The sequence below is a fragment of the Neofelis nebulosa genome, chromosome 13, assembly GCF_028018385.1.
Source record: "Neofelis nebulosa isolate mNeoNeb1 chromosome 13, mNeoNeb1.pri, whole genome shotgun sequence".
In the NCBI taxonomy this organism is placed as follows: domain Eukaryota; kingdom Metazoa; phylum Chordata; class Mammalia; order Carnivora; family Felidae; genus Neofelis; species Neofelis nebulosa.
Window position 1 is genome coordinate 28,875,291 of NC_080794.1, and position 24,862 is coordinate 28,900,152.

Genomic DNA, 24,862 nt, shown 5'->3' on the forward strand with positions numbered 1-24,862 from the left:
GTAGACATTTAGTGTCTCTGAAAAAATAAATGAATGAATCTTTGTGGACATCCTTAACAATTTTCTTAAATAAAGCCAAAGCATGGCTCAAATACCAGGCACATTTTTATGATTTTTCATACATTGTTCAATTGTCCTCCAGAAAAGAAGTGATTCCTATTCCTGTCATTAGTATGTATGTAGAGTGAAGGACTTCCTTTTCCATGCCTTCAATCAAACCATCACTTATTTGTTTAAATGTCTATTTATTTATTTTGAGAGAGAGCACACAAGCAGGGGAGGGGCAGAGAGAGAGGGAGAGGGAGAACCCCAAACAGGCTCCATGCTGTCAGCGCAAAGCCTGATGTGGGACTCTATCCCACAAACCATAAGATCATGACCTGAGCTGAAATCAAGAGTCAAATGGTCAACTTACTGAGGCACTCAGGCACCCCACCATCACTTATTTTCTAAAAGTCAATTGAAAACAACTGGCCAAATTACATCAACAGTACTGGAGGAGTCCACCTGCCAAATCAAGTTATGTATAGGCAGGACTGTCAATGACTATTTTACAAAATGTACTCTGAACCCACAGAGTAGATCTTTCTGCCTGTGTATTTATTATGACTGTATCATATTAGTTCTAACCTCAGACCCTAGGTTTCCTGATTCTTTCAATGATGATGAACATTTGCTGGGGATCTACTGCATCAATACACCATGCTCATGCCCTTCCTGCATTGTCTCATTTAATCCATGCACAGCCCTAATGAGATAAATGCCATGACTCTCAATCACAGATGAGTAACTGTGGTACAGAGGGGTTAGGTGACTTGCCTGAGGCCACACAGCTAACCAGTGATGGAGCTGATATTTGAATACACACAGTCTTGATTCTAGAACCTGGACTCTGAACTAAGCATTACACAGCTTCCAGTTTCAACAAATAGCTCTACCTTTTCAGATCCCACTTTCAAGCTGCCTTGAGTTAAAAATAACCTTGGATCCAACACCATTTCAAAATTGTCCTTTTAGAGATAATGTAAGTACCTAGTGTATGTTACACATCTTACATCAACTCACTTTCAGTGTTTTTATTTCAGTGTTATTATTATTACCATTTTACAGATGACAGACTGGGGCTCACATAAGTTCTGTAACTTGCCCACACAGCTAGGAAGCAGTAGAAACAAAATCCGAATCTACAACTTATAACTCCTTGCCACCTTCCCCAGCTGACTGCCAGCTATTACATGTTGCTTATTCATTCACCACTTGTTTTTAGCCATGACTTTTATGAAATAAACTCATTGGCTGGAAAAAGTACTTGAATAAGAGAAGATTCTAGTTCCAGTGTTGCCACTAACTTTGTGATCTCGGGCACAGAGGAATCACGAATTCTAAGGGCCTTTCCACTTCTAAACTCTGCAATCCCACACACTGGACAGCGGGAAGAACATAAACTGACAGCAGAAATACCTGTTTTCAAAATATGGCCTGCCACTTTTCAGCTGATGGATCTTGGTCACGATAGTTAAATGTTTTGAGCTTTCTTTTCCTCATCACCAAGATCACATGTTCCTTGCTGTACAAGAATTAGAGCTAGCACGTCGGACAACTCCTGGCACATAGCTGGCATCAATAAAGAAGAGTCACTCTGGTGCCAGCGCTGGTGACTTGACGGTGACTTCCCTCTGTCGCCTGTGGAAGCCTCAGTAGGACTCTACAAACACTCACACCTTTAAACTTTCCTGTGACTATGATACAAACTTTTCAATCTCTCTTCAGGTGACCTTCACTTGTATGGAAAGTCTGAAAATGTACAGTCAGAGTTGCATAACTGAGAGGCTGGCCTGTAAAGGAAGCGGCTCTTCTCTTCCTCCTTCAATTTTTTTTCGGCAACCTGAGGCATTCCCCTTGTGGGCGTGTGATCTCCCCAAAGGCAGCAATAGCTCAGGCAGCCACAACCACAGCCCTCAGCCTCTGCAAGTGAGCCTCAGAGCACCTGGACTCCTGCAGGCCCCAAGCTCTGAAGCGGTTCCACCTGGTGGCTGCCTGCGAAAAGACTGGCCAAGCTCAGAGGCCTCTGTGGGCCTGCAGGAACTGGCCGTCCTTCCCTGGCACAAAAGTGACTCTGGGGGAACCTCAGTCAAATCCCAATGACCAGGACCCCAAAGACATCAGAAGAACCAACACACTCAGATGACCCTCTGCCTGCTCAAAATGCGCCCTTGGCTATCGTCCAGGTAGGAAAGTGAAGTGTTACCGTGTCAGTGCACGGTCACATTACAGGGATAGCAGACCATTTCAGAAATTGGACAAGAGCTACAGAAATGGCCTGTCTTCTATCCGGCGGCCCTTAGTCCTGGTCACACATCAATATCGCTGGGAGAGAAAAATGGGCAAAGGATGTGAGCAAATATCATGACAGCTAATTCTTACATCAAGCTCACTATGCGCCAGGCACTTAACAATCTCTAAAACCCCAAAGGGTAGATAACATCATTATCCTCATTTCACACATGAAGAAGGGGGGGCGGGCAAGGGGTTAAATAACTTGCCTAAGTTCACACAGCCAATAGTGACAAAGATAGGGTTTGAATCCACATAGCAGCCTGGTTTCAAGCACTAAGCTCTAAACCACTATGTTTCACCAAAGAAAAATTACAAAGGACTGATAAAAATATAGAAAAAAAAATTCTTCACCTCACCAGTGACCAAGGAGACAATGTGGTAAAGTGGACATATGCTCAAATGCCCCTAGAGTATACAGTGGCTCTATCAGAGAGGTGATTTGTCAGGTCTGTCAGAGTATAAACTGTGAATGCCCCTTGGCCCAGGACCTCACTGCCAGGGATCTATGCTACTAGAATATGCAGAAAGCCCTGTGTACAAGGATGCTCCATCCGGCACTGTCTGTCATCTCTGTTTATGACTCAGTAAAGCACCTGGCACTTGCTAGGCGTGCCAGAACTATTTACAGAAATATATGAACAATAAGTATTTATTTTGCTAAATAATGACGTTTGTCCAAGTACTTCAATATTGCTACTAACAATTCCATACTACAATTCAATAGTACAAGTGTGACCAGGCCCAAGTTCCCCAAAAACTAAAAGAAATGAGAGAGGCTCTTCTCTCCCCAGCTGTTTGTGCTGGGAGGATAGCCACTACCCATTGTGTTATTGTGGTTCCCCTGCTCCCAGACTCCTGACTGGGTTCAGCCAGTGGGAGACATCAGCAGATCAGAAGGAGGAGTGAGGGGATGAAGTGCTGATTCGCCCCTCCTCCCCTTCTGCGCCCACCCCCCTCAACTACATGACAAGTTATAGTTTCCTCAGTGGCTGAAATTCCTTGTAGCCCCAGCTAATCTCAGCTGTCTCTGAATGGAACCCCTCTTTTATGGCTATGACTCACACTGGTTTGGTGACACCTTTCTTTCCCCTTTAGGTCAGTTTCCGTTGTTGCTAGTCTTCAGTTGCATCACTATCCCCGATGCTTCCACGCACCTGCCCCCACCTCTGTAGATACCCTTTACAAAACAGGCTTCAATTGAAGACTACTATCTTGAGTTTACCGTCTTTTTTTGCTAGGACCCTAAGTGATCCAAACTCAAATTTTCATCCAGTGCACATTCACTGAGCACCTACTATGCTCTAGAAGTCAATCTGGCACTGGTGTTACCAGCATGAGGAAGTCAGTCCTTTCCACCTGTTGGCTCAGGGGAGCACTTGTAGCATAGACTTCCCATGAGACCATATAGGACCTCTTCCTCCAAATTTGGTCAGGGATTAGCTCTTTTCTAGGTGAACATGAATTAAGATGGTATACATTCTGGTAAATGAATTCTTGTTCAAGTGTCAGTATCAGATAAATCTGAACCCACTTAAAACATCTATGCCTCTAGAAAGCTGTTAAGAATTTTATCTAATAGGACAAATATAGTGAGTTCAAGGAGGCCATAAGAGAGCTAAGTAGAAGTAAACCTGCTTCTCCTCAAGTGTCCCCATTTCAGAGAAGGTCACCACCAACCACCTCATCCCAAACCCAGAGCCCTAACATTTTTTGCTCCAACTCTCTAAACCTCTCTCTGGTTCACCCTCTCATATCCATCATCATTTATACTGCCTTGGTCCAAGTCCTTACCTTTTCTTGTCTGGTTTGTGATGGGCATGAGGAGTGGATTGTGTCCTCTCTGTGAATTCCCAGCCTAGCACTGTGTCTGGCATATGGTGGTCCCTTCATAAGACTGAATGCTACTCACAAGTCTATCACAATAGCCTCCTACCCTTCCTCTCCCACCCATCTATCCTCCCTCATACCCCATGAAATCTTTCTAAATCAGAGATATTATGTTATTACTTAAAGTCCTTCAGTGGTCCACCATGGCTCAGCTAGGGGTCGCCAAACTTTTCTGTAAAGAAAGAGCAGATACATATTTTTTTTTTAATTTTTTTTTCAACGTCTTTTATTTATTTTTGGGACAGAGAGAGACAGAGCATGAACGGGGGAGGGGCAGAGAGAGAGGGAGACACAGAATCGGAAACAGGCTCCAGGCTCCGAGCCATCAGCCCAGAGCCTGACGCGGGGCTCGAACTCACGGACCGCGAGATCGTGACCTGGCTGAAGTCGGACGCTTAACCGACTGCGCCACCCAGGCACCCCGGATACATATTTTTTTAATGTTTTATTTGTTTTTTTTTTTTTTTTTTGAGCGAGAGACAGAGAAAGAGCATAAGTGGGGTAGGGGCAGAGAGAGAGGGGGACAGAGGATCCATAATGGGCTCTGCGCTGACAGGCTGATGGCAGTGAGCCCAATGCAGGGCTCGAACTCATGAACTGCGAGATCATGACCTGAGCTGAAGTCAGATGCTCAACTGACTGAGCCACCCGGGTGCCCCAGAGAGAGCAGGTATTTTAGGTTTGGTGGGCCATGTAGTCTGTTGCAACTCAACTCTGCTGTTGTAGTGTGAAAGAAGCCTTATATGACACATAATGAATGAGCTTGGTTGAAGTCTAATAAAACTTGGTTTGCAAAAACAAAAGGCAGACTAGATTTAGCCCATGGGCCACAATTGCCAATCCTGTTCCAAGCATGTCCAAGCTGTCCGGCCTGGCCTACGGGCGGCTTGTGACCTGGCTTCCATTTAGCTTTATCTCCTGTCACTCCCGCTTCCCACTTTACTCTCCATTTTCTTACAATCCTTTAAATGTGCTCTGTGCTTTCAAGTATCTGTGACTTTGCATTTGCTGTTCTCCCTTTCTAGAACCCCCTTCTGCCATCCATATGCCTCCAAAACATGTCTTTGAAAACTCCTTGCATTAACATCTTCCCTGTGCCCCCTTCCCACCCCTGCCCAGAGAGTAAACTTTCCCTCCTTTTGTTGCCTTTTGGTTTCTCCCCGCTTCCACAATTGCATCTAATCTTCTATCCTGGCATTACTTGTTGACAGGTCCATGCCCAGTTGTGAAAGGGGATGATGACTGGTGCAGAGATGCTTAAGAAATGTTAAGTTGAATTGAGACCAAGGTACCTTTAGGTACAGTGATTCCAGGTTTTCCAGATTCAACTCCATTTTTTTGCTTGTGGCCCCAAAATAATTATTAATTAGTGCCCCTTTCCATGCTTATAAGTGATCCATGTTTACGACATATTATGTGGTTGTGCCGCCTTTCAGTATCCTCTGAATCACAATGCATCTCCCTAGACTGCCTGCTCAGCCTGTCTGTGGGGCTGACAATAGAAGGGCTCAGGTCTCCTTGCCAGTGTTGGCCAGCAGAGCAACATCCATGGCTTCCGCAGGCCCAGGTCTGCACAGTTGTGGGTCCAGGCCGAAGAGTATGCCAATGCACGGTCCAATGCCTGTGTACACGCAGCCCAGGGGGCTAGAGCCAGTCAAGGCATCCAGCATCGTAATGCTTTCAAGGAGGGCACAACCCCATGGTGGCCAGGTATCTCTGCCCTATGACCCAGAACAACCCTAACCAAAGCCAGAACAGTGCAGAGAAAGTAACAGGACTTCATGCTCAGTGCAGGAAATGCTGCAAATCCGGTCCCACCAAGGGCAGGCCATTTATGGTGCCTCTATGTACAAAGTGGGGATACTTTAGTGACCATCCCTCATCAACGGTTAGAGTAGTGGCTCCTGGACAAGGTGCCCAGAAAAGAGAAAGAGAAACGCTGAATGACCATTTCCCCTCCACGCCTATTCCACTTGTTTGACAAGCAGTCTGGTTACCCTAGCCTCTTTCCTGACCTTCCTCACTCTTCCCCCACACCTCAGACACTTCCATCTCTGTCCCCTGGGCCCCTCACAAGAATATGAAATGGCCACCTAGATGTGGGGCTGCATAAGGAGCCTCTGGTTCTCTGAAAGCCATCTCAAATCCAGGAGCACCAGCAGCTCAGAAATCAGAGCAAAAGGCAGCTGAATGCATTTACCAAAATTGTGTCCCTCTGCATGTGAATCTTGAGGACTTCTCTATACAACCGTCTCCCCAAAGCTACCCTCCTAAAAGGTCAGCCTTATTATTTCCAAGAAAATTGAGCTCCTTCTCAACCCCACGGTTCTAACTCGTGACCTTGAATCTATGCTCCTGACTTTCTGTTTTAATAAATCATTTGAGTAGCTTTTGAATGATTCCTACCCCAAGCCCAGCGACATTCAGTTTTTCCAAAGGGATGTGCCTCCCACATTGTGTCAGGCAATGCCCTGCTTTAAAAAATATATGCCAATAAGCAAAAATGCAAACTTTGAAAACAGAGGGATCACCAGCAGACACTCAGAAGGATTCTTTGCATTTTGAGCAGAGTTTCTTTACAAATTGAAAGTGCTCCTAAATTTGTTTGTAACTTCCTGAAGCAGAGACTTCAGGATCCCTCTCAAATAAAGACAGACCCTCTCTCTGGGGCGCCTGGGTGGCTCAGTCGGTTAAGCGGCCAACTTCAGCTCAGGTCATGATCTTGCGGTCTGTGAGTTCGAGCCCCGCGTCAGGCTCTGTGCTGACAGCTCAGAGCCTGGAGCCTGTTTCAGATTCTGTGTCTCCCTCTCTCTCTGAGCCTCCCCCGTTCATGCTCTGTCTCTCTCTGTCTCAAAAATAAATAAATGTTTAAAAAAAAAAAAAGACAGACCCTCTCTCAAACTATAACAGAAGGAAAACAGGAATCAATTTATTCCAAACTTCTTAGAAACACTTTTTTCTCCCCATCTCGACTTACATTACATAGAACACAGGTGTATGCTTGATAGATAACAAAAAAAATTTTTAAATAAAATAAAATTCAGCACCAAAAAACATGACCAATTTGGTGGCAAAAGTTGTGAATTCTGAGACTCTTCAGCAAATTGGTGATTTACTGCCCACCATGCACAAGATACTCCATAGGCTTAGAATAGGGGTCACAGCTGAACAAAGAATGCTCCCTGATCTCAATTATCCATTTGGAGGATAAATAAAAGAGAATACAAATAATTTACATAAGACATAAAATGAGCTATGAGATTTTGAACAATTTATGTAACCTTACTAAGGCGGCTTACTCAGCAATACAAATAAAAGTTCATATTTCATAGGAACTCCATGAAAGTTAAATGAGATAATGTGGGTCAAGAGTGTATACAGTGCTGGGGAGCAGAATAGACCATCGTCAGGTGTTAGCTTAGCTGTACTGCTCCTATAGTTATCATCACCATCTACGTGTGACTTACATGGTCATTTCAGAAAGTAAAAAGAGGTTCTTCAGTTAGGAGAATTAAGGAAAGGCTGAGTGGAGGAAGTGGAACGTGAGAATGTCTCTAGGGAGAGGAGATAGGGTTGGGGAGGAGGAGTCCATGATAAGGGGGTGTGTGAGCTGTAGCAGGGGGAAAACCAGGTTCAGTAGGAGTGTAGGCCAGGCTCTAGTGGCTGTGGACAGGTCTGGCTGGCATGAAGAACACATAAAAGAGAGAATCAGGACAGAGGTTGAGAACAAATTTTGAAGGAAGTTTACCTTTCCACCTGAGATATTTGACTGTTACCCTGTAGGGCATTCTGAGGAAAGAAGCAATATTATGAGTTCTATTTGAGATATGTTTTTCTGGTAGGAGTGGACCAAATAGATAACAGCAGAAAGACTAATCACAAGGCTATTTTAATAGTGTGGGAAAGAGATAAAGAGGGCCTAACAAAACTCAGAGACTATAGAACACAAATGAAGGAGACATTATGGAGTAAGATCAGCAGACCTAATTTAAGAGAGAAAGTCAGACAGAGTCATCTTTTAGTAATTCATAGATTTTGAACATGGGTACAGATGTCATTTAAAAAAGTTAGGGGACACAGGAAGAGAAATCAGTTCATTAGTGGCCAGGTGAGAAGACACTTGAAACTATAGTGCCTGACTTGAAGCCTTCTACTGGCAAGAAGGCCTTGCATGGAAATTACTCTGTTTCCTCATCTGCGAAATAGGGATATCTGAGTATATTCCATAACTTCACACAAATAGCTTTACTAATTTCTAAGTCTGGGCTTCTCAGAGGCTGGAGTCTCTAGTCATGATTCACTATAGTTTGGGAAATAAATGAATCACCCCCTGTGAGCCTATTTATATCTCTTACTAGTTAGCCAGGAAGCCTTATATAGACTGGCAAAGTCAACTATGGCCCCAACATTCTAAAAGCATCAACTTGGGAACCAGAAGGTGGGTTTCAATTCTTTGTTAAATGTCAGTTCCTTTGGCATATAAAATTCCAATAGCAGTTATTGAAACCCTATAATGTCTTGGCAACTTGGATGAAAATTATGATACTGTATCTATCAGGGCCAGTCAGAAAAACAAACCATGCTAGGTATTTTAACAGAGAGAATATAATATAGGGGTTTGGTTAAATATGTGTTGGAGGACTGAAAAAGCAAAATGAAAACACTGAACTAACACCAAGGTAATAACTGCAGGCAATTGCCACCAGCACTAAGGAGAATGAAGAGAGAAGAATGGAGTGATCAGAACCAACAAGCTTAGAGAAAGATCCCATGGGGCTGGGCTCAGACCTCCATGAAGGGAATACCACCCTGCTAGTGCTGCTCTCTGAGGAGTATACTGAGGCTGGCTCTAGAAGTGCTGGAAGAAGCTGAACCAGAACCAACTCTCACTGCTGGGTGAAGGGGAGATGCCAGCATGAGCAGCCAAATAGGAAGGAACAAGTCTCCTCTCCTGCTCCTCTCCTCTTCCCCTTATCAGAAGAACCTAACAGGAAGCCAGCTAACAAAGGGGAAATACAGTTTGCAGAGTCCCATTGTCACAGGGACTTGGAGCTGAGAACCAATAGTTGAATAATTAACACAAAGACTTTTATATAGCATGTTATTTGATAAATATCAGGTCACTGTATTTTTCTGGACAAGCAACTACAAAATATAGAAACTGATTCAGATAATAGAGCACATACTAGAAATAGTAAGCTATTCTCCCGCAAGCCTCAAAGAAAAGAAACAAGTTTTTGTTTTGTTTTGTTTTTTGGGTTTTTTTTTTTGGAATGAAAGTTCTTGTCCTAGTGGAATTAGTTATACATAGAGATTGAGGTAGATAGACCCTGAGCTTGCCCCCTCCCCTGGTTTATACCCTGAATAATCGCATCTCCTGAGTGTAAGCAAGACCTGGGAATCACTTTTAGCTAATAGAGTAGGCAAGGGTGAGGAGATGTCACTCCTTTAATTACGTTATGCTATGTGGATTCCATCCTAGCCAGTTACAGTGAGAAAGATTCTCCTGCCAGCCTTCAAGATGCAAACATCCACGTTGTAAATTGCTGGTGGCTTCTAGGACCTAAGGGTGGCTTCCAGCCAACAGCCAGTAAGAAAGAAGCAGGGACCACATCAGTCAACCACAAGGAAATGAATTCTTAACAAAACCTCAATGAGCTTGGAAACAGATCATCCCTCAGAACCCCCAGGTGAGACTGCAGCCCAGGTCAACACCTGATTGCAGCCCTTCTGAGACCTTGAGCAGAGGACTCACCTAAGCTGTGCCCTGACTCCTGATGCAGGGAAACTGCGTTAGTGAATTAAACTGTGTTAATAAATGTGTGTTGTTTTAAGCCACTCGATTTGTGGTAATTTGTTACATGGCAATACAAAACTAATAAAGAGATGATCCTTATTTCTCTATATCCCAACCATATTCAACATTGACCTAATGTTTATTGAGCATTTAACATGGGCTAGGTGTTTTTAGTCTTCAAGAAGCCAGTTTAGTAGAGAAAGCAGGCAAGCAATCAGGACTTTGGAGCCTGGCGATGTGGTCATGACGTACGTGTGCCTGAGGGGCCTCAGAGCCTGGAAGAGGGCAGGCTGACAAGAACAGGGGTCTGGGGAACCTTCAAAGGAGGAAGTCTTCATTAAAGGAAGATTAATTACTTAATTAGGAAAGGGGGCTTGAGGCAGAAGTCCAAAAAATCAAATCATTCTGGATTGCTGATCAATTTTCTCCAACTTCATACATGTAACAGAAATCAGAAATGGTTCTTCCGTAAATTGTTTTGCTTCCATTGGATTTACACTCATATTCCAGCATTCAATTGAAAATCCAGAATCCAGAAGAGGCAAAAAAAAAAAAAAAAATGTGCTTGAACTTAAATATGTCTCTTGGTAGAGATTAGATTAGCAATTGTTTGTCTTAATAAACCGGCACTTCCTCTTGAAACTGTGCCCAAAACAACCTTAAAAAGCTCCGATTTCACGAAACGTGTCACTTCCTCTCCACTGACGGCCCCCTTTTTCCTTCCTTCCCCTGGGTCTCACTTTTTTTTTTTTTAACGTAATGCTTTCGCGTTTGAAATAATACCCCTCTTTGGCAGGCTGATATGCTATAACTCCCATTTTTCTGGGGAGGGTTTTGATCTCAGCCAAGGTCACAAAAACAACAGAGCTAAGATTCAATTCCTCACCCCAGGAGCTCTAGAAGGGATCCATGGCAGCTTTCTTGTCATGGTCTGCACTTGGACCAGCCTCCCACCCACACCAGGACCTCTAGAGCACCTCCCTGCCTTGCCATAACTTCACCAAGCCAGTTCTTCAGGATTCACACAAGTGACTGGCTCAGCCATACTGCTCACTTTCATGATAGTCGGGGAAACTTTGGGGCAGAATGGAGACAGTGGGGACAAACCCCTCTCAGCTCACTCTGGACCTGATTACATGGCACAAAGAAGTAGAGGATGGAGCAAATGAAAGAACAGAGGGAAAGGAAAAGTGACCATGTTTGCTTCCAACCACACCTGGGGAACCAGTTGAGGGATCTCTTGAATGTTTGGGAAAAGATGTAAGTCCCGGTTGTCACTCTTATTTCGCGTCAAGTTCTCAAACATCTGCTGGTAAACCTCTTACCCATCTCAAGTCATCATGGAAGCTGCTGGGGAGGAACCCTGTCTTCTGGGAGTTCTCCAAAGTGCCATGTACTCCTCCTCCCACTAGGGCAGTATAATTAGCAACGTAAAAGCGCTGCGGGGCTACCATCTCCTTTAAGGTGGGCTATTAACTTTTCAGAGAGCATGAAGAGCTACTACTCTATTTAAAATTTTTTTTTCCAACGTTTTTTATTTATTTTTGGGACAGAGAGAGACAGACAGAGCATGAACGGGGGAGGTACAGAGAGAGGGAGACACAGAATCGGAAACAGGCTCCAGGCTCCGAGCCATCAGCCCAGAGCCCGACGCGGGGCTCGAACTCACAGACTGCGAGATCGTGACCTGGCTGAAGTCGGACGCTCAACCGACTGCGCCACCCAAGCGCCCCCTACTACTCTATTTTAAATAAAGCTAATGCCAAGGGACCCACATTCAAAGTTCTAAAACAGCAGCTACTCACCCACCACCACCCGCAGATCAAACAATTGAGTTTTTTGTTTTTTGTTTTTTTTTTTTAGCTTGGCCTATTATTTATTTAGAATCAGAACTGATTTCTATCTGGATGATGCAGTCATTCAAGCTGACATCTCAAAAAAGCTGACATCTCAAAAAATATACCAGGGAGGTCCTGCAACAGTGCCCTCAGGAACTGTGAACAGACTTCTCCCAAGTACAAGAGGGCTCATGCATGGCCCGGAATCACCTGCTTCTCTGTACCTTGCCAGGACCATGCTCCGGCCAGAAACGTCTCAGCTGGAGGTGTCAGAGATGGGAGCCCAGGAGGCAAGGACTCATTTCTTTTGGAGCCCTGGCCTTGGATCGGTAGCCACTGGCAGCGACTTTGAAGCTTAAATTGTGACTTAATACTTGGTCCAGTCTTCCTTTTCATTTCTGGAATGGAAATTGTGGGGAGGGAATCGGGGTGGGAAATGGATGAGTAGAGGAAAAATAAAAATAGAGCCTCTCTTTTAAAAAATACAATTAACTTAAAAATTAAAAATTAGAGTAAAAAAAAAAACAGGCAGTAGGAGAAAAGTTTCCTTAAAGAACATCTTTGCTGTATGTCAATTAGTGAGCCTGTTCTCGCGGTAGGTTTTCTCTGCCGCCTCAGAGCCAAATCTTCAGCCTCCCACACAGATCTGTGAAACCAATTGTCTTCCCCAAACATGTGGTAACCACAGAGAAGTGAAATTAATAAAACTGCTCCAAAAGATGATTTCTAAAGATGACATTCCTACTCTAGTTTTAGGCTTTCTTTCCTGCAGCCAAGTAGGGGCCTGAAGGGGGAGTAGGAGTGGTTTGGTAGGGATCTGGGGCCTTTTCTTTTTAAGAGTTTTTAGTTTAACATAGTTGTTTTTTATTGGGGGTTTGGGGAGGCAGAGTGGGTGGAAGGCAAAAGACCCCAAAGCCAGCAGTTATGAACAGATCCAGAGAGGCCTGTCACTCCTGACAAACATGCATGTCAAAGCCAAGGGGGGTTGAGGCCTGCGCTCAACACCCCCACAAGCCCCCTCTGTTTGCTTCTCCCATCCCCCACCCCTTGGTTGAAGACTACCACTGAGGGCATCATGGACGACATACCCAACCTGCCACTGCATGAAGAAGGCCCGGCTCAGCCCCAGTCCTAACAATGCCAGGAAGACAAGCAAAGGCCATCAGTCTCCATTACGAAGACAGTATTTTCCTCCCATATTATCCCATCTGTCATGTCTTCCTTGGACTCCAAAGCATCACTGTCTCATACATCATCATCATTTTCTCCCCACAAAGATGGAAAACCCCGGGGGTGGGGTACGTTTTGCCTCCCATCCAGCCCTGGATGGCCAAGGGCCTTCCCCGGAGTGACAGAAGCAATGCTCAGCTACCAAGGGAGACATTTGCATTCCAATTAGGCCCAGGACTTTGAAGAATGGGGGAGGACAGCCAGTTTGTAAATCCGAAGTTTAAATAAACTTCCACAATCTCTGGAGACTGGGAGAGGGCTCCGATGACACTAGCAGGGAGGCAGAGGGAAAAAAAACCCAAATCAGAAGAGCTCATGGAATATGGATACACCGAGTCTTGACAGAGCAAAGACACATTGTCTCTGAGAATTGGAATATGTATTAATAGTTGTATTTAATTAAACACGGGGTGTACTATTTTATTAAATTCTCACAACAGTCTTGTTTTACATTTACAGGACATTTTTTTAAGGGATAAAATTTAGGCCTAGAGGATCAGCCAAAAGTAGAAGAAACCTATTTGTCTGATTCTAGATTTTGACACTGCAGTGTTACTAATTGGTCAGCTATGGAACACTCCAGAACTTGTGCCTATTTCCTAACTAATAATATTAATAGTTACTATTCATTGAGTCCTACTATGTGTCAGGCATTGTTCTAAACATTTTGTGTGCATATTTTCATTTAATCTGCACCTTGAGAGAGAGAGATGTCATTACCATCATTATCTAGGGTTTAGAGAAATCAAGTAACTCACCAGGTCCCCCACTAGCAGTTGCTGGAATTAGGATTCGGACTCAGACTCTAGTGTCGATATAGAGCCAACATAAATACTGATTTGCTGTCCAGTAGTCTGGACTATCACAGTAGAAGGAAACAACCATGAAGCATAGGAGCATTCATTAATGGATTCCTCACCAGTGTTAATCTGGATGAAATCAGTTGAAAATGAACCTCAAGGCAAGTCTCAAAAGAGAAAACGTGGCACCAGAGTGAGTGAGAAAGACCCAGGCCTTTCCTTGGTTTTGAGAGGGAAAGCTTATCAGCTGATGGTGAGTAGGAGTTTGGTTTTCTTGGTGTCAGCTTGTAGAGCCAGAGCTTGCTCTTCGCCACTGGGCAGAGAGAGGAGCACCTGGGACTGCCTACCTGGTGACAAACCAGCGTGTAGGGGTCTGGTTCCTAGGCCTGCCAGTAGGGCAGGGCAGCGCACCCTTTCAGCCCTGTCTCTGCTTGCACTAGCTTGTCCTGGGCTCCTAAAAGTTTGAACTGAGTAATTCTACCACGTGGATTTCAACCCACTTGCTTAGAAAAGGGCTGCTATCATGCCCAGTGTTAAGGCAGCAGCAACAGAAACTCAACCCAGCTCAAAATGGTTGTAAGAGACCCTGTGATTTCCTACCTGTCAGCCATCCCCTTTCTTTCTGTTAATAGAACCCGGATCTTGTTCAGCTAACCCTCCTCCTCACAGTCCAGTGTTTCACTATACCCATATGGTAACTCCATTCCCCTTGACAGTGAGCAACTAAAGAATGGACAAATGACATAATGGCAGCCAATCAGGTGCAAAGGGATGTATGCAGGAGGGCTCTAGAAAGGTTTCTGCACTGAATTAAAAAAGAGAGAGAGACACACACACACACAAAGTAATAATGTGATGGCCAGAACTACAACAGCCATGTTGCTACCTCAGGCTACCACCCTGAAAAGGAGAGTCTACAATGATGGAAAGAACTTGAGTCCTTGAAGGCACTGTTAAGTCACCAAATCAACCAACCCCAGAGCTCTCCTACCTTGGAGTTTTGATTATGTAAGATATATATTTTCATCATGTATATCAATAGAGTATCCTGCAGGAAACACTGGTAAAATGAGATTAAATAAGATAGTCCACACTAAGCACTTCTGACAGTGCCTGCCAGGTAGGAAATTTTAGCTATGATTATATCCTTCATATGTGTTTAAATTCCCAGCTCTGTCTTCTCTCTTGCCCTTTGAGTAAAGAGGCAAATAATGAAGGTAACTGGTCTATGTAATCCATTTCAGGTCTTCAGGAAGTCTCAGAAATATTCAACCTAAAACATGTATGTTGAACTATAGCAATAGTCTGAACAGAATCTATGTAAAGCAAAGGAGTATAGAGGTTTGAGCTAAGACTACCACCTTATCTCACCTGACTACAAAATCATAAAAACCCACAATAAAGGGATATAGTTTAGAGATTTACTGTGAATTTCCTGGTCATTAACTGAATCAAAACTGAAAGTAGTGTCTCTCCTCTTCCTTGTAAACTGCACACTTTATGAAGAAAAAGCAATATTCTCAGCCAACATGTGCCTGTTATGTAATAAATACATATTAGAGATTCTTTGAAAAGGGTGTGATTTATAGTTGGATCCTGCCAGCTACTTTGAAAGCATACCATTTTTCATGTAAAGCTAATTAGAGGATTCTTAATTGGCAAATCTTCCATTCAATAGATAGACAATGAAGATTTTTCACAACAATTGTAATATTTAGTTCTCTTTTTCTCATTTTAACAAAGCAAACTAGAAAGATACCATTTATAAAAATCTCTGTTCGGGTCGCCTGGGTGGCTCAGTCGGTTGGGTGTCCGACTTCGGCTCAGGTCATGATCTCATGGTCCATGAGTTCGAGCCCCGCGTCGGGCTCTGGGCTGATGGCTCAGAGCCTGGAGCCTGCTTCCGATTCTGTGTCTCCCTCTCTCTCTGCCCCTCCCCCATTCATGCTCTGTCTCTCTCTGTCTCAAAAATAAATAAAACGTTAAAAAAATTTTTTTTTTAAAATCTCTGTTCAAGGCTTGCAAAGCTTATAACCTGGAAAATGGTCAGGGAGAAGTGAGATATGTGGGCCTTCCCACCCTTGACTTTGACTTGCTTTGGGATCTGGAGCAACTCATGTCCTTTCTAGTCTTTTTTCCCACCTATGAAATGGGGATGTTAAATCCAATGGGTGTCACCCAACCTCAGCATTTTGGAACACATAATTCTTTAGGTGTTTGTAAGCGTGCCTGACATTTACCCACTAGACACCAGTAGCACCCCCATCCCCAGTCCACCCCAGTTAGGACCATCAAATATATCTTCAGACATTGCCAAATGTCCCCTGCGGTGGGGAGGCAAAATCACCCCAGCTGAGAACAACTGAATTAGATCAGGGGTAATAAATGCAGACAAAGGTCAAGCTATTATACAAATGAGAGAACTAGGCTAGATTAAAGAAAGGCAAATTTGAGAACATGTATCCAATCAAAAGGGGAGAATACTCTTCACCTCCAGTGGACACTCACCATATGTTACAACTGTTCAAGAGAGGGCATGAATCCCATGATTCCGTGAAATCGCTTGACTTTTTTTTTTTTTTTAATGTTGGCAATTCCTTCCTTGTAGCAGTTAGGAAAGTAGGTTCTGGAACTATGCTGTCTGAGTTCAGACCCCAGGTTTACCTCTTACTGATTCCAATATTTGGCAAGTTCCTTAAAATCACTAGTTCTTGGTTTTATCACCTGTAAAATAAAGACAATAATAATACTCATAAAATAATTGTCAGGATTAAATAACACAACATATGTGAAGGGATAAGAGCTTAATACATATTAGCCATAATTATTCCTAAGATATAAAAATACTATAAACGGGGCACCTGGGTGGCTCAGTCGGTTAAGCGGCTGAGTCTTGATTTCAGCTCAGGTCATGACCTCATGGTTCATGAGACTGAGCCCCTCAATGGGCTCCACACTAACAGCAGAGAGCCTGTTTGGGATTTTCTCTCTCTCCCTCTTTCTCTGCCCCTCTCCCGCTCTTACTCTCTCTCTCCCTCTCTCTCTTTCCTTCTCTCTCTCTCAAAATAAATAAAAACTATTGAGAGGATCATATGGTTCTTGTCCTTTCTTTTATTGATATGATGAATCATGTTAATTTGTTTGCAGATATTGAACCAGCCCTGCATCCCAGGTATAAATCCCACTTGGTCGCAGTGAATAATTTTTTTAATGTATTACTGGATCAGGTTGGCTAATACCTTGTTGAGGATTTTTGCATCCATGTTCACCAGGGAAACTGGTCTATAGTTCTCCTTTTTAGTGGGGTCTCTGGTTTTGGAATCAAGGTAATGCTGGCTTCATAGAAAGAATTTGGAAGTTTTCCTTCCATTTCTATTTTTTGGAACAGTTTCAAGAGAATAGGTGTTAACTCTTCCTTAAATGTTTGGTAGAATTCCCCTGGAAAGCCATCTGGCCCTGGACTCTTGTTTTTTGGCAGATTTTTGTATTACTCTGACTGTTGGGAATAACTATGTTGGCAGCCAAGTTACCATGCTTGATACAATGGCTATTTTCTAAAGCAATTAAAATAAAGGTGTAACAATTTGGTATATCAAATAAATAAATAAATAAATAAATAAATAAATCTAAATAAAAATAACTTTAAAAAATACTATAAACTAAATATAGCTATAAGTCAGATTCAACCTAAAGGCTACAGGTTTACAACTCTGAACTACAGGATTCCAAGGATTTCTTCAGGTTCCCTAAAGTTTTATGATTTCATTTCATAAGCAAGCAAGGATAGGATTAGCTTCCGATTATTTCTATAGACTCTAGGTGAGGAGATAGAGCTCTGACACTAGCAAAGATCAGGTAGTCAGAACAGAATTCTAATTAAATGGCAAAACATATGTTCTTGGAGATCAGAAAGAGAGGTTGAAGAGCCATCTACATTTTTCATTTAAGAAAAGATTGGGTTTTGTTTCTCTTTTTAAAAAATGTACACAAAGGAGAAGAGCATCAAATTTGGAAACTGACATCCTCAACAGTATCCTCTTAACAGATGCCTTGACAATACAATGAGTTATTGCCTACTTTCTAGCTAAAACAAATTGACAATTATAAGTTGGTATCATTAGCTCAATCGCTTTTCAGTGAGATAGCTGATAGAGGCAATAATAGATTGGCTTCTCCATCCTTATCCTCCCACTGGAAAACAACATATCCACTCCTGATCAATACTTTGATCTGAGTTACTTATAATGCTGTCAGACATGAGTGTCTGCTTCACTCCAGGGTGAAGAAATAAGATAGTTTTGTAAAATTTAGGCCAGACATTACATTGTCTTGGGTGAGCTGTTCTTCTGGTCTAGAGCCACATAACCAAATCAGCACTGTAGAGGATTACAGAAAGTAAAGGGGCAGTTGCCTTTAATAATAATAATAATAATAATAATAATAATAATAATGGGCCACTGCCTTTATTAAAACTATGTCAGGGAGACATGGAGTAGAATGAACTCATGGTAGCCCATGTATTTGAACAACATCTCAGGAAAATGATTTGAGAACGTGCCTTAAATGCTTTAAAATAAAAGCTTTAACCATTTGATCCACAATTAACCTCCCAGGAATCTGTCACAAGGAAATTAAGAACCTAGAATCAAAATGTATGCATAGAGATGTTCCACATAATGTTATTTATAATAGAAAAAGTAGGTACCAAACCAAATGACCAGTATTAGAAAAATGCAAAGTTTATTAAGAAATAGCCCTATGATGAACTATTATGCAATTAATTAGAAATGGTGTTTCAAGGAATATTTCACTTCATGAGAACATTCTTAATATATAATGCTATGCCAAAAAAAGTGATAAAAAATTGGATATGCAATGTGATGCCAATTGTGTGTTTGTGTGTGTGTATAGTACGTCAAAATGTGAACTCTAGTTATTTTTAGGTGGAATTATAAGTAATCTTTATTTCCATTTATAAACTTCTCTGCATTTTCTAAATTCTTTGATGGACCTCAGGTTGCCACATGCAGTTGTGCAGTTGTGCACTGAAGAAGGGAACCAAGCCCACAGAGCACTCCATGTCATGGACCCATGCACTACCTCTGTTCAGAGAGGATGACTTTTAATTTAAATTTTTTTAAAGTATATTTATTTATTTTGAGAGAGAGAGAGAGTGAGAATGAGAGGGAGAGCGGCAGAGAGAGAGGGAGAGAGAGAATATACCAAGCAGGCTCCACATTGTCAGTGCAGAGTCCAGTCCAACACGCGGCTTGATCTCATGAACTGTGAGATCATGACCTGAGCTGAGATCAAGAGTCAGACGCTTAACCAACTGAGCCCCCTCAGATACCCTGAGAGGATGACTTTTTAAACTCATACAATGGCACCATGAAGGATACTGTTCCATAATTATATTTTTATGGTCAGAAAAAAATGTAATATAAAAAATGAATAATACCATCAATACCAGGGGTGGATAAGAGTCTATGTGAAGCTTGAGGCTTATATAGTTTAGGAGGCCTCTTTGTAAAAAGAATATAAACTCTTAATTATAAAATTAGTGACTGATGTGTATTTCAATTTAGAATGAGAAAATAAGTCACACACACACACACACACACACACACACACACACACAAATCCTGGAGCTTTAGAGATTAGTTCTTTTCTCTTGTAACTTAGCAGAAATGCTTATATGGAAATGCTTTCAGGTTTCAGTCTGGATCCCCTGCCCATGAACACTCTACAACCCTCAGCAACAACTCAGCTGTCTTGGGGGTCCACTCAAGTGAAAGACCCTGGATGAAGCTTGTGTTTCACTTGCGCCATAGTAAATCTGGCTCTGATCTTTAGAGAAAGAAAAAGCAGATAAACTCAGAGCCAGATACTATTTTCACAAGTAAATTTACATAAATAACATGGCTCCAAATCAAACAATCTAAAAAGTAACTTAAGTACCCAACACTACAAAATTTAGCAAGGGCATTTGATAAATGCCGATTAATGTTTATTAACATTTGCAAAGTTTTCTGCTTTAGCCACCTTATGTTTAATATTAATTCATTTTTTAAAGTTTTATAATTTTAAAAAAGTTAATCTCAAGGTCCTCTGCCATACCTAGAGCTCTCCATGGGCAGGAGAGCTAAGAAAAAAATCTTTGGGAGTCCACAACAGCTTCTTAAGGCAGAGAAATGGTATAGGATTCAGAGCAGGTCTGTCCCTAGTGAGCCACAGAGAATATTGAACTAAGTTCCTATCACATAAAGGTAACAGCAAAAGAGTGCTCCTTCAGTTAAAACAAAACAAAACTAAAGCCCAAACAACAATCAGAACAGACTTTCATATAAATACTACCAGTCAAAACCCAATTGCCAGAGTATCATCTAGATCAGTGGTTTTGCAACAATTTTAGAAAGCGAATTTTTTGAACCAAAACTTAAGCTGAACTCTAATATATATATGAATAAGTATTTTTAATGTTACCCAAAATGTATAAAAACACCTAGAACTACAACTATCTTCAACATGTCATTACAACATGGCATGCTATGTGTTCATAACTCAACTGACAAACTATTTTAAAGTTGACAATGGCATTTGCAGGCTACCCAATTTTACATGTTGTACATAATGCCCAAATTGCCAAAAAAAAAACCAGTACAGAGTTATAATGTTCTTATTCAGTGACATCCATATAAGATATTCAAATTTATGCACAGAATGGGGAAAAACACCGTAAATAAGATTGGAAGACAAATTATATAGTCTGGAGGGAAATATTCACACACATATAACAGATTGTATATATAATTGGGATTCCAGAAAGAGAAAAAAAAGAAAGGGACTGAAGAAGTATTTGAAGAGATAATGGCTGAAATTTTTTCAAAATTGTTGAAAGATATCAACCCACAGATACAAGATCAGCAAACCCCAAACAATCTAAAAACAACAACAACAAAAAATCCACACTTAGGCACATTATAGTCAAACAGTTGAAAATAAACAACAAACCAAATCAGAAAATCTTGAAAGCAAATGGAGGCTTCAAAAGGTGGGATGAGGCACATATTTTATATAAGGAAAGAATAATAAGGATGAGAACTAGCTTCTCATCAAAAATAGTGGCCAGAAGACAATGGCATGACATCTCTAAGTACTAAAAGAAAAAACCTGCCAACTCCGAAATTCTATACCCAATGAATACATCTTTCAAAACTGGAGATGAAATAAAAACATTCTTAGACAAAAGTTGAAAGAATTTTTCTCCACAGACCATACCACATGAAATCCAAAGAGAAGTTTTTTTTGTTTTGGGGTTTTTTAAATTAATTTTTTAAATTAATACTTTTTATTTATTTTTGAGAGGAAGAGAGAGACAGAGTGTGAGTGGGGGAAGGGCAGAGAGAGAGAGGGAGACACAGAATCGGAAGCAGGCTCCAGGCTCTGAGCTGTCAGCACAGAGCCTGACACAGGGCTTGAACTCACGAACTGTGAGATCATGACCTGAGCTGAAGTCGATGCTTAACTGACTGAGCCACCCAGGTGCCCCGGTTTGTTTTTTTTTTTAAGTAGACTTCACATCAGCATGGAGCCCAGTGCAGAGCCTGAACTCGTGACCCTGAGATCAAGGCCTGAGCTGAGATCAAGAGTCCAATGTTCAACTGACTGAGCCACCCAGGAGCCCCAACAAAGACAAGTTCTGCAGGCTGAACAGAAATTGTACCAGATGAAAACCTGGCTGTGCAAGAAGGAATTAAGCACTCCAGAAAGAAAAATATGTCAGTATACCCAATATTATTTTGAACGTTTTCATATATGTGCATTATGTCTAAATTTCCTTAAAATAATTTTAATCATTTACCATAAAAATAACAATGCATCGTGGGGTGTATAGAATAGGCATAAGTACAATGAAATGACAAGAACAAGAGCACACAAGACTAAAGGATGATACTTGGGAAGTTTACTGTTCTGAGAATAGAGAGAATGGAAGACAGGCAATGTTTGAGGAAATTATCACCAAGAAACTGCCAGAACCAAAAAAATAAAATAAAATAAAATAAAAGATAAGCATCCTCAGATCGAATGAGTGCCACTACTCATATACACAACAAAATTTTTAAATCAGTCTCTAGACATCATAGTGAAATTTCAGAAACTCAAGAACACATATAAAATACTGAAAGAAAACTATGCTTTAAGAAAGAAAACAAATATCTTCAGAGATTCAAATCTCAGAAGATTTAGCATTCACTGGTGATCTTCTAAAGGAATACTCCAGAATGTACTCTAACAGAGAAACAAATGAACACAGTAGGAAGGAGTAGGAGATAAGAAACACTTATTTATTTTTAAGTTTATTTATTTATTTTGAGAAAGAGAGAAAGTGAGAGTAGGGGAGGAGTAGAGAGAGAGACAGAGAGAGAGAGGGAGAGAAGGAGAGAGAGAGGATCCCAAGCAGGCTCCATGCTGACAGCGCAGAGCCTGATGTGGGGCTTGAACTCGTGAACCGTGAGATCATGACCTGAGCTGAAATCAGATGCTTAAACCAACTGAGCCACCCAGGCGCCCCAAGAAACATTTATAAGCAAAGAATACAATGAATGGATTAGTTCTAAATAAGTATTTATTTAAAAGGACAGTCAGAGCGATTTAGAAGTAACATTCTGGATCATATGAACATTGAAAGCAGAGGAAGCACAAAGAGAAGTAAATGTTCTTGTCTTGACCTAGAGAGGGACACAGACTGATTATAACTCTTGTCTTTATTACAAAAATATATTCATGGATATGTAACAAAAACTACAATGTTAAAAAAAACCCTTAACCAATAAAAGAATAGAAATGGAACATATAATTTTAAACCAACAGAAGGGAAAAATGGAACAAAGAGCACTTCCTAACTTTATGTTTTTAACAGCACAGAAAATTGCATAGAAGGATAATACCAAACTTACCTGTGTGTTTCTATGTGTGTATGTTTCTGTGTAAACACTATGTGCATCTGTGTGTATATTTGGTATAAGTCTTTGTGTGTATATCTGGTGTGTGTCTATGTGTATAATCTTGTGTGTGTGTGGATGTAAATATTATTATATACCATTTTTCTTCACAAAAATAAGATCCCACTGTACTGTTTTTTTCCTTTTCTACCTAGCATGCCATAAATGTTATAGGCAACCTAGCAATCAACAGCCCTGAGGGCAACAAAGCCAGGAAGCTCGATCATCTCGGGACCCATGGCTCACTATGAATGGTCCTGGAAAAAATGGTGGGAACTGGGAGACTTGATTCATTTTCCCTAAGGAACAACATTGTAGGTGGGCTTCGAAAATTGAGTGCAAATCCAGAGCTGAAATACCAATAGTTCTAGTCCTGAGTGCTCCCATGGGGAGAAGAGGAAAAGAAGGCGGCTAAAATTCCCAAATCTTGATCAGCTGAGCAGTATAGTGGTTCAGAGTATTTCCTCCAGAGACAGGCTGCCTGGGTTCAAGTGCTTACTAGCTGTATGACTGTGGGCAAGTCACTTAATCTTTCTTTGCCTCTGTTTTGTCGTCTATAAAATGGAGATCATAATGAGGCCTCCCTAATAGGGGTGTGGTGAGAATTAAATGAGCCAATATATATCAATCACTCAAATGATGCCTGCCTCATAAATAGCATTCTTTAATTGTTGTGATATCTAGGATTCCAGGGAAATAGACAGAGGTATGAATGGAGCAGAACCAGCCATGGGCTAATGTTTGCTGGGGTTGAGTGATGGGCACATAGGGCTCTACTTCTAGGATACATTCACATTCTCTATAATAAAAATGCTTTGTAAAAAAAACACTCTATAAATATTAGCTGCTGTGATAGAAAGTGCCAAAAAGAAACGTATCTTCACTTCGGTCACAATTGTGCTACAATGAGAAACACAAGGTGTCTGTATACAAAGCGGCTGTTAGACAAATGTATGTCATCAACGATGTCATTGATGTCATCAATTCTTGCTATGTGATGTGACCTTAGAGGCTTTATCAAGGTGCTGACCCTCCTGCCCCTCCTCCAACCCCTAAAATTTGTCTCTCAGGAAGCCTCATGGATGCCTGAAATATTCCCATGAAAACCCCAGCTTAAGTTTTTATAACCTAGTCAAAAAGGTGGGGGTGGGGGTAGGGAGAAGGGTGTGAGGGAACAGAAATAAATAGTTAAAGCAAAGCTGCTGTCACTGTCCTCATAAAACACTCTTACATGTTTATTCTCTTCAGAGATAATATTTTGATGAGAATAAAAGAGCCAGAATATAAGAAGGCAAAAGAGAGGTAGGGAGGCAGGAAGGGAGGAGGACCCAGATGGAGAAGCAGACCTCTGTGTCCAAACAGACTTTGTGTCAACCCTGAAGGAAGCCCAATAAATTGCTGCAGGACAGAGGAAAAGAACCTTCTTAGTCTTGTTACTCAAATTGTGGTCTCTAGGCCTGCAGCTCCAGTATCACCTGGAAATCTGTAGGACACACAGAAACTCAGCCTCACCCTAGACCTACTGAACCAGACTATTTTTACAAGGTTCCAGGTAATTCTCATGCACATGAAATTGTGAGAACTAACCCAAGACCTAGATATGCTGGCCCTTAGCAAATGTCTGGATAAATGGCTTTTCTGAACAGATGGAGGAGAACAGTGCCAGCTTTGCTTTTATTCAGCAACCTTGCATTCATTCTGTATCCACAGGGTGTATAGAATTATGTAATGCTGTGGTTCTTTGGTTCTTAGCCATTGGTATAAGTTAGAATCACCTGGGGTACTACTAACAATAGTTGTCCAGGTCCCATCCTCAGAAATTCTGATTCAATTGTTCTGGGAGGGACTCAGTCTAAAATGGTAGCAGCTGACTTTGTTTTTTGGCAAGATACTTTGTACCAAGTAATAGGACTCCTGGTGAGGATCCATGGATGAGCCATTGAGCCTACCTACCCTCACTGAAGACAAAGG

At 41.7% G+C, this 24,862-nt stretch overlaps 1 long non-coding RNA gene across 5 annotated transcripts in view; it reads right to left on the reverse strand.

Annotated features, from left to right (window-relative positions):
• Positions 1-11,869: 11,869 nt before the first annotated feature.
• LOC131492718 (uncharacterized) overlaps positions 11,870-24,862 on the reverse strand; it is a 53,331-nt gene continuing 40,338 nt past the window's right edge. For all 5 annotated transcript variants that reach the window (XR_009252258.1, XR_009252256.1, XR_009252255.1 and 2 more), the window contains 2 exons: positions 16,398-16,613; positions 11,870-12,257 (listed from right to left, as the gene is read on the reverse strand). This is a non-coding gene — a long non-coding RNA (uncharacterized LOC131492718). The remainder of the gene's footprint in view (positions 12,258-16,397; positions 16,614-24,862) is intronic.